Raw genomic sequence first — 9,594 nt, forward strand, 5'->3', positions numbered from 1 at the left:
AACGTCGAGCTCTTTTGAGGCCATAAGCCAACCGATCCCATTAGAAGCGACCTGAACCAGCGCTTGGCATGGGCGGTAAGGGTTACTGTAAAGCAACGACATTTTGCCAAGTTAGAGACTTGGTGGAGTTCCATGAGGTCGTTGAACTCGTATAAATGATCATGCGGATCAAAATTCCCATCGAATGCTCGCATGTCAGGCATTTTGATTATCAATGAGAGAGGGGCAGCTAACACTATCGGAGAAAAGGGAGACGCCTCTACGACCTGCCTTTTCTCATTCTGCTAAGCCTTAAGCTGATCTAGAGCTCGCTGTAGTTCCTCAATCTAATGCAGTGGAGCTACCTGAGGATCACTTTCTGTAATGTGGGTTCGACCCTCACGGTTTCGGTTAAGGAAAGACCATAAATCAGACTCTTTCTTGCCTCGGTTGGAATCTCCAGCCAATCTTGACACATGCTGGTTGGAGTCGTGTGATGGCATTGAGCCATCCGGGGAGTCTTCCCGACCTCTGTGATGGTATGAACCGACTTGCGGACGATGGGAATCCCTTGTATGACGACGATCAAAGCCATAATTCTGGCGATATTGGGAATCTCCCCGCCCTGCACTTTTATGGGAATGCCCGTGCGGCGTGACGCGGGACGGCTCATGTTGCGACATATCTCTGAGTCACAATGCCATATGTATTCTACCCCGGGCGCGATCGGTGTTTGCTAGTCCCTCGGAGCCCTTGGGTCCGTTGTGTGCCACTTGCTTTCCCTTTCTTTGACGCGCTACAGTGCGTGCGGTATGGGCTTTTACCCTTTTCTGTGTTTTCACGGTCGTTTTTGGCGGTGGCACCGCCTCATTGCATTCGGGTGGCACGACTTGATCCAATTTGTCTAGCCTTTGGCTGACTGTTTGAAGAGTATTATTGAACCTCTCTAGGTAACTCATGACGGCTGGGTCGAGCCGCGAGCTTGAAGGAATATCCCCTATGATATTCTGCTGGACTGGTGGCATTTCAGGAGAAGTGTCCTCTTGTACCTGGGGGATTTCTTCATTGCCATAATTGGTTCGCTTAGATTCGAAACCACGAGCTATTTGCTATTGTGGGACCGATTAGTCAGAGATTTTTCTGATGAAAAGTAGGTACTAAATCAGACCTTCCTTCTAGTGCCAAACTGTTGATGCTGGATTTTGACACCAACTACTCACACGTGTAAAATGCTAAAAAGACTCAGAAGTCACACATGATATGAAGGGATTGAATTAAATAAAAGGTGAAGAGCAATATTCAAAGTGGTTCAGATGCTCAAAAGCGAATCCTACATCCACTGCTATTGTATTAATAACTGAGAGAGGTCAAGTCGCGTTTAGTGAGTGGAGTTACAGTTTAGAGAGAGAATGCAAGAGAGAGAGAGAGCTATTTCAGCATAAAATTAGCTAATCCCCACAAATGAGAAGGAAGTCCTCTATTTATAGTAGGAGAATTCAAGGTAATGATTATAAAAGCTGCAAGTGGGTAGGTGCCGTGTAAATCCCTTCTTTGCGTCCCACTGGTCACCTGCCCGAGGGATTTCCTTGACTAAAATAGGGTTTTGACACATGGGCGATCTCCAGCCGCTTGCTAGCCTGGCACTCACCTGCTGCACTGACAGGAGCCATACCACTTGCGCTAGGCGCGATATGGCCACACCTGGACGGCACAGAGCCCTTCTGAGTTCTAACCATCATTTACTGATGAGGCTCCACGTCAGCCCTACTTTTTTAGGCATAACATTGTTTATTAATTCTTCTTATTTATTCTTTAGCAATCAGACTAACTTTATTGCTATAGTACTCTTGTTTTTGTTTGATATGTGTACTGCTGGAATCCTTATATTTATATTCTTTTTCTTTTCCTTGGTTTATGATTTGTAAACTTGTTGTTTAAGAATTTAAGAGATGGGATATAATTTATTTTGTGTTTGCAGTTCACAAGCAAAGGGATGTTATTCCTTTGGATATATATGGTGATGTTGGGGATTCAGACGAAGATAATGAACTTCCGGTCTTTGATGTTGAGGTAGTAATTTATCTTTAACTCACATTTTACCATGTTTTGACCGAATAATCCAAAGCAAATTTGATCACTTTTGAGAATTCCATCTTGTTGTTCGATTACAAGGTGATGATGATTATGATGATGATGCTCGAGGCACTGGAATGGCTACTAGAAGTAAGGAAGATGTTTTGAAATATGTTATATTTTGTAGTACTTTCTCAATACTATCATAAAAATAAAACTTCATGTTCTTTCTAGTTTCCTTGATTTCAATATGATTGAACTATTGATTTAAAGATTCCTCCATGGTTGTGTTTAATGTATTATTTTGTCTAATGACATGAGTATATTTTAGCACAAGAATTGTTTTTTTTTTTTTTTTGTTTACACAGGACCACACATTTGGTTACATTCGTACTGTAGGAATATGTTTAAAGATTTGTTAACTAACACATACATAAGTTTTGGTTTGATATTTTGGAGCTAAATGAATTGGCTTAAACTTTGTTATTTGTGCAAAACTTATGAGCCAGGAAATTTGGCTACCATAAAATTCTGCCGTATTGGGCATTTGGTCCCATTCATCCTGCTTATTTCTTTTCTTGGACTGGTCTTCTGGGCTGATGACCATGTTCACTTGTAGTTTGAAGCAGGATGTAAACCTTTATTCAAAATTCATTATTTATGCTTCAATAATCAGGCCTTTATATTGGTTGTTTCATATCATGATTATTTAAAAAGTTTCAGAACTGAAACTAGTAGTCAGTGTAACAAGTAGCTTGATGATAGAGGAATTAATGTATAAGTTATTAGAGCTGCTGGTCAGTGGTGACAAGTAGCTTGATGATGGAAAATAATATAGCCACAGAAAGTAGTGCACCGAATTTATGCACCGAATGACGAGACGCAATCCTGACCTTCGATTAATATTAATTCATAATTAATCGACGGTCAGGATTGCGTCACGTCATTCGATGCATGAATTCAGTGCACTACTTTCGTTGACTTTAGCATTACTCGCTTGATGATAAAGGACTTAATGTGTAAGTTATGTTAGAGTAGATGCCCTAGAGCCAATCAATTATTGTAGAATTAACTCTTTGTAATAATGTTTATTGATCAATAAAAAACATTTTATACTATATCACATAAATCATCATTATATGTATTGATATATATCTTTAGAATGGTAGAACCGTGACGAGGGTATCAAGTGTTTCAAATCTTGGTAGTGAGAACCCTATGAGCACATATGGTGGCCATTCTAGAAACGTTCGTAGCCCCAGTATTATTCTGAAGTAAGGGCACAGATAATACGGTAAGACTATCATAGTGTTGAACGACCCTGTCGAAAGGCAGTGACTGATCTCACTTGTCAAGGTTGTTTGGTGACAATCTGGTGCAACACATGGGTGCTTGCTGTAAGCGGATATACCGCAACAAGTTCACTAGACTGACCCACTAGAGGATTCCATATGGATGATAACCCCAGTGTCTATGGAACAAATCCTCTAACGAATGGTGGTGCATGTGATCCTTAGACTTGAGCTCACCGGAGCGCCTTGTGCACCGATTGGTGTAGTTTGACACTAGCCTAACGCAGTTCTATTCAGAGCTGTCAATACGATAGTGATTGGCTGTATCAAGGAGTGTATCAAGACTATGGTGGATCGACAGAGGATTCATCACTCCCGGGTACGGGGGGAAGTTATCTCACGACGCAATTCAGTATGGCAATGACACTAAAACTGTGGCCACGGTGGGATTAAGTTGTTGCTCTATCCAGATTATAATATAGGTCATTGGTCCAGAAACTGATTACATAATATCGAGAGTAACCGAGGTTGACACTATTTCTATGCCCGGGTCTCGTTGAGATAACAGATGATGAAAGGATCGGATTGTACGATAACCATATCGTTGACAGGTAGCTGCTTCATTGAATCCGAATCTATCGGGTGGCCATGATGCCTTGCTAGGGGCCAATCTTGGTCTGTGTGTAGTGAGACGATTAATTGGTGTTAATCGCGATACTACACACTACCGGTATGATAAGGAGCCTACGGGTCACACACATAGAAGATAATTTAAGAACCGGTTTACAAGAAGGGTGTTTTTGTCTTTTTAGGTTAAATTTTATTTTGGTAATTTTACAGTGCAATTAAATTTGCTGAGGTTGTAGCCTTTGTTTAATTTGATATTAAAATTAAATAAGTGAGATTATGTTTAAATATGAGTTCGCATATATTTAAACAAATTATCATTATGGTTAAATGTTAATATATTATATATATTAATTGAATTTAATTGAGATAATGATAATTAAAATAAAATATCTTAAAGGGACTTTTTGGAGACAAGGAATTATTTGGGTTGGTGCCCAAGCTCATTCTATGATAGAATAGGGTATAGTGTTGCACTATATAAGTGGAACACTTTGTGAAAAAAAAAAAAGAGAGATTTATTATTTCATTCAAAACAAAACTCCAGCTCCCTTTTCATTCTCTCCCACGCCAGATTCCTTTTGTTTGGGAAATTTTTTTGATTAATTTCTTCTTGGTTCTTAAAGGGTAAAGAGGATCTAGCAGATTTCTCTTTAGTTCTTTGGAGTTGTCTATATGTGGATTATATTGGTTCGATCCTATTCTTGGGACGGTAGCGAAATATGTTTAGAGACAAGATTAGAGGAGCCTGCAAATGTGCGTATAATTTTTTAAACTCTAAACTGAATTTCTATAGATTCTAAAATTATGTATAAACTATAAATTTGTGCTCTGATCTTGGTTCTAAGAAACGATCTATTATGTAAATAAATTTCGTTTTTCCGTTGCCATGTATGATCCTTTCCTGACAAGTTATTGGAGCCGCTGAATTGCAGCTTTAACTTAATAACCTTTATGGCCACTTTAGAAAGGCTGCTGTAAGACGGCCCTTCAAAATTATGAAAGAAGTTTCTTTGTTAATCAAGCTTCCAAATGTGCCTAAATTTTGTTCCATGCTAAATCAAAATTGGTTTCTTCACTTCGACTTGTAATGGTTGGCTGCAACTCCATCAAATCTCTGCTATGACATTCTTTTCTTCTTTGTGGTTTCTTATAATTATTTAGAGCACACCAGGCAAATTTTTCTTTTTTTTTTTCACTGGATCACTTATTGCATCTTCTGTCATCTGCAGTTGCAAGGCAACAAAAATTTTTGCGGGCAAAATTTGGTGGAGTTAAAGATGAAATGCATGATGATGATGAATTGATGATGAGGATAAGGAAGATAAGAAGACTTTATGGGGTGGCATGAAGAGCCAGTATTATTATGGCGACAATCGCTATTTTGAGGTTAGGATTTAATACTTATGTTTACGGTTATAACTATCCTTTCACCCCTGTTGTCCTGAATTTATGTATCCAATTAATACCTGATAGCCAATTAATCTGTATAGCGTTATAACTTCTTAGTTTTATGTTCTTCTATGCTTTGAAGTTCTTTGACTTCACTTTAATTTTTCTAATAAATTTATAGTTGCAATCAAGCGATGATGACTCTCCTGTAGAAGAGGAGGCAGTCAGGCAGAGGTGGTAAGAATGCTGAAAGAGAGAACAAAATCTTTAGAAATGGAAGACTATGGACTTCAAGACGCTATTGACAGTGAAGATGAGAGTGATAGGGAATTAACCTTGGAGGTGGGTTTTTCACAATATTTTTTTCCTTTGAGTTAGCAGTTGTCTCCTTCTTAAGTGAAAGGAATTCAATACTAAAAATAGTTTAGCTCAAAGTTGGAGTATAAATGTGATAGGAATCCACTCCCAAATTGATAAGAATTAGACTGGATAGTGGGCCTTTGATAGGAACTAAGCTTGGCAGTGGTTCTATTGTGGGCTTGGATAAAACTCTCCTTGGAAAACTAGCTTGTTGAAGGAGGGTATCCAAGCCCTTATAAACCACATGCCAACACCTTTTCCCTCTCAATGTGGGATCCTAACAGAATGTTAAATTATCGTAAGGAACATGTTACCATAACATATTGTTATATAGGAAATCTCGGTTAAAGCAAAAAGCAAAACAGTCTCTGCAACAAACAAAGAAGCTGTGGATGATGTGGGTACAACTTATGAGGAGGTCAAGAAAGATTTGAATGCTTTGTCAAGGGAGGAGCAAATGGATGTAGTATACAGGTAACCTTACTTTGAAAACAAATTGCAAAATGGTCTATATATTGTTTGGTAATCGTGGTAAAGTTAGTAAGAAAGTCACTATAATTAACTCTGTTCAACTAAGCCTTCCATAGTAAATGGGGTTTGCTACATCATTCTCATTTTGTTTCATACAAACATATAGATAATCTATGTGAGCTCTAAATTGTGCTTTGTTTTGTTAATACGATTTATGAGTTTCTTATTAAAAAAAAAATTGTTATTTGTCTATTTTTTGAATCTATGAGATAATAATATAAATTACTGGGATAAAGTTTTTCAGAACAGGATTTCATCTTACCAAATACTACCAACTGAATGCAGGCTTCTGACACTTGTATCCTTCAACCCAAATGTGCTAAAAGAAAGTCGTCTTTCAGCAAAGTATCCTGTAAAACATTAAATATAATGCAATTATGTGTTTGTAAAGTTTATTATCATTATTCCAATGAGATGCATCAATGTTCTATGTTTATTTGACACGATTTAATAGTTAGAAGGGCATGTTCTTCATATATGGTTGAGTAGGAGTAGGCTTTTTGTTCTGATATGCAGAAATTAAGGGACAAGTATATTGTCTACTCTAGTGCTTTTAGGTGTTTGATTTTTAGCATATTCCATTATATACTAACAATGCTTTAAATTACAAATTGTTTTCTCTGTCTATCTTTGATTGTTGCCTTTTTGTGTCTTTTGCTTTTAAATTGTTGGCTAATATATTGCCCCTTCAGTTCTGCTCCTGAATTAGTTGGTTTGCTGTCAAAGTTGAACGATGCACTTGCACAACTTGATAATAAAGTTAATTTGCTTTTAAGCAAGGTATTATTCTTTGACTGTTTTATTATCAGTGAAATGTTATGTCATTCTTGATGTTCTGTAGCCTTAGAATGTCAAATACCAGGTCTTGGGATGTTGATCTCTGCATTTTGAATCTACTTGGTAGGAAAATTTTCTATCTTGTTGAGTTTTTAGTATCTTGTTTGTCTGTGCAAATATTGCATTATTGTTTTACATTATGTCGCTCTGTGTAGTTTCAAGTTTTTGGACTTGAAGAAATCATTATAATCGTACAATTTATACATAGTCAAGATTCTCAATTGATGCCTTTGTATTCAAGATGGTAATTACTTTGATGCTTTGTAAAGGTTAACGAGTGGGAGATCAAGTTGGAAGGTGGGGTGCATTATCTGGAGGTGAAGCAACTTCTTCTACTGGCCTATTGCCAAGTCATAACATTTTATCTTCTTCTCAAGTCTGAAGGGCAGCCAGCTCGTGATCATCCCGTCATAGCTCGCCTTGTAGAGATCAAGGGTTTCTAGATAAGGTCTTCTGCTCTCCTATATAGCCTAAATTATTCTCTATAATCAGGGGTTTAAATTTTTCTTCTCCCATAGCATGGCAGTTATTTTTCTAGACTTGACAATCTCTGATTCATGTTCCACTTCACAGATGAAAGAACTTGATGCAAATCTTTCATCTGAATTTGATGAGATTGTGAAGAAAGACCATACCGGCTCTGAAACAGTGAAAACTTGGTTAAAGAAATGCTGTAATGGTATCTATCTGTCAGGAAAGATCATCAACTGAGATGAAACAAGCACCATGGTAGTTGCAAATTGAATTTTGTCTGTCATATTTTACACTTTTCCTTCTAGAAGTCAATCTTGTAGGCTCTTTATTTTCCTTGTAATCCCATAGACTTCTGATGCAAATGATTTGGAAAAGGAGGAGTCTCTGAGGGATCATGAGGATAGGGAGGGAAAAGCAAGCGTTAGTTGAAATATTGTGTTCCAGACCCGGCTGCTTGATCTTTTTTCCCTACCCTTTCTTTTGATCATGGCATTATATTTTCGGTTGTTACCCTTTGCTATGTGCTAATTTTGAGACTTACAAATATTTCAGAATGATCAAGTTGGTGTACAGAGCATGGAAATGTTAAAAGTAAGGGCTGCCCTAGAGGAAAAATTGAGCAGAAGGGAGTCTTTAGTATACTATTGCTCCGAAGCCTGATAAAGCACAGGAAACATTCGAAACCAGTGAATGGGTACTACTTTGAGCTGATGTTCCCTAAGTTTTTTTTTCTTTTAATGTGGCAACTAATGCTTTGTACTTGGAATGGAACAAACAACTTGAACACTATGATGATTTTAATAATGATGATATGGATGTTGATGGACAGAGTATGGGCATGTAAGCTCATTGCCCCGAATAAACATTCCCACCTTGTTATTGGTCAACCAATAAACCAAGGTATATAACACTTGACTAATCATCTCTTCTTTTTATGCCTTCTCATAAATTTATGAACTTGAAATTCACACGTGACAAATTTGACTCCTCTTCAGTGGGTTGTTTCCGGTGAGATGATTTACCTAAGAGGATGATATTGGAGCAAGGCGGAGAAAACATAGCTCAAAAGTGTTATCAGACTGGAATTAAGTCTAGGATATGGTGGGGATGAACTTGGCACAATTGGGCTGAGGAAGTGGTGTGGCAACTCAAAGGATGATGAGGGTGACTCAGAGGCAAGATACAAACACTCGGAAGATGAATTCTACCAACAAGGTGAAACAACAACGACTCAAAAACTTGCTGCTAAAGTTGAGATTCATACAGGTCTGTTCTTACACTATGCTTCATTGTTAATGCATATCTTGAACATTAAAAAATATCACTACCACCCTTACTGTAATATATCAATTAATGTTAATACTGACAATTTGTGGTATTTGCATCTGAAAGCATGTTTTTTTTTTTTTGCAGGACTCAAGTGACCCCATCTTTGCCTGAAACTGTGGACAAAACGGCAAATCACATATCTGTGAGGACACAGTCATTTTATCTGCATGTTTGTGTTTTTCTCCTCATTGCTTTCAAACTTTAACTTTGTTTTGCTACCAATTTCCATCAACAGATGGTGAAGAATAGAGGCTTGACTCATCCACGCAAAGCTATTAAATAATCCAAGAAAGAAATAGAGGGTATTTTTCAAATATTTCATACTATTCTGTAGTATCCTCTTAATCCCCTGAAATGTTAATCACTTTCTTTTGTAATGTGCAACTAAGCATAAGAAGGCAGTAATGCGTCGTAGAGGGAAGTTTGGACATCAAGAAGCCTACCGTCCTCATGGCGGTGAAGCCTCTGGAATCAATACCGGTATCAGTTGAAACACAGATTCAAAAGTAAATACTTCTCCTTTGATCCAACTTTATTATTGGCAATGGCATCATTAAAGTGTTGTTAGTTTAAGTCCAATTTTGATATATAATTATATAATATTGTTTAGTTTGATATTTGAGATTTCATCTTGTTATGTCTAAAAAATCAGACTGACGTAAGTTTACATCAACAAATGCAATCAAGTTCAGGAAGGCTT

General features: G+C 37.5%; 1 pseudogene; it reads left to right on the forward strand.

Moving 5' to 3' along the window:
- Positions 1-475: 475 nt before the first annotated feature.
- On the forward strand, positions 476-8,989 carry LOC116136451 (annotated as a pseudogene).
- The last annotated feature ends 605 nt before the right edge of the window (positions 8,990-9,594 follow it).

The sequence above is a fragment of the Pistacia vera genome, unplaced genomic scaffold (assembly GCF_008641045.1).
Source record: "Pistacia vera cultivar Batoury unplaced genomic scaffold, PisVer_v2 Contig109, whole genome shotgun sequence".
In the NCBI taxonomy this organism is placed as follows: Eukaryota; Viridiplantae; Streptophyta; class Magnoliopsida; order Sapindales; family Anacardiaceae; genus Pistacia; species Pistacia vera.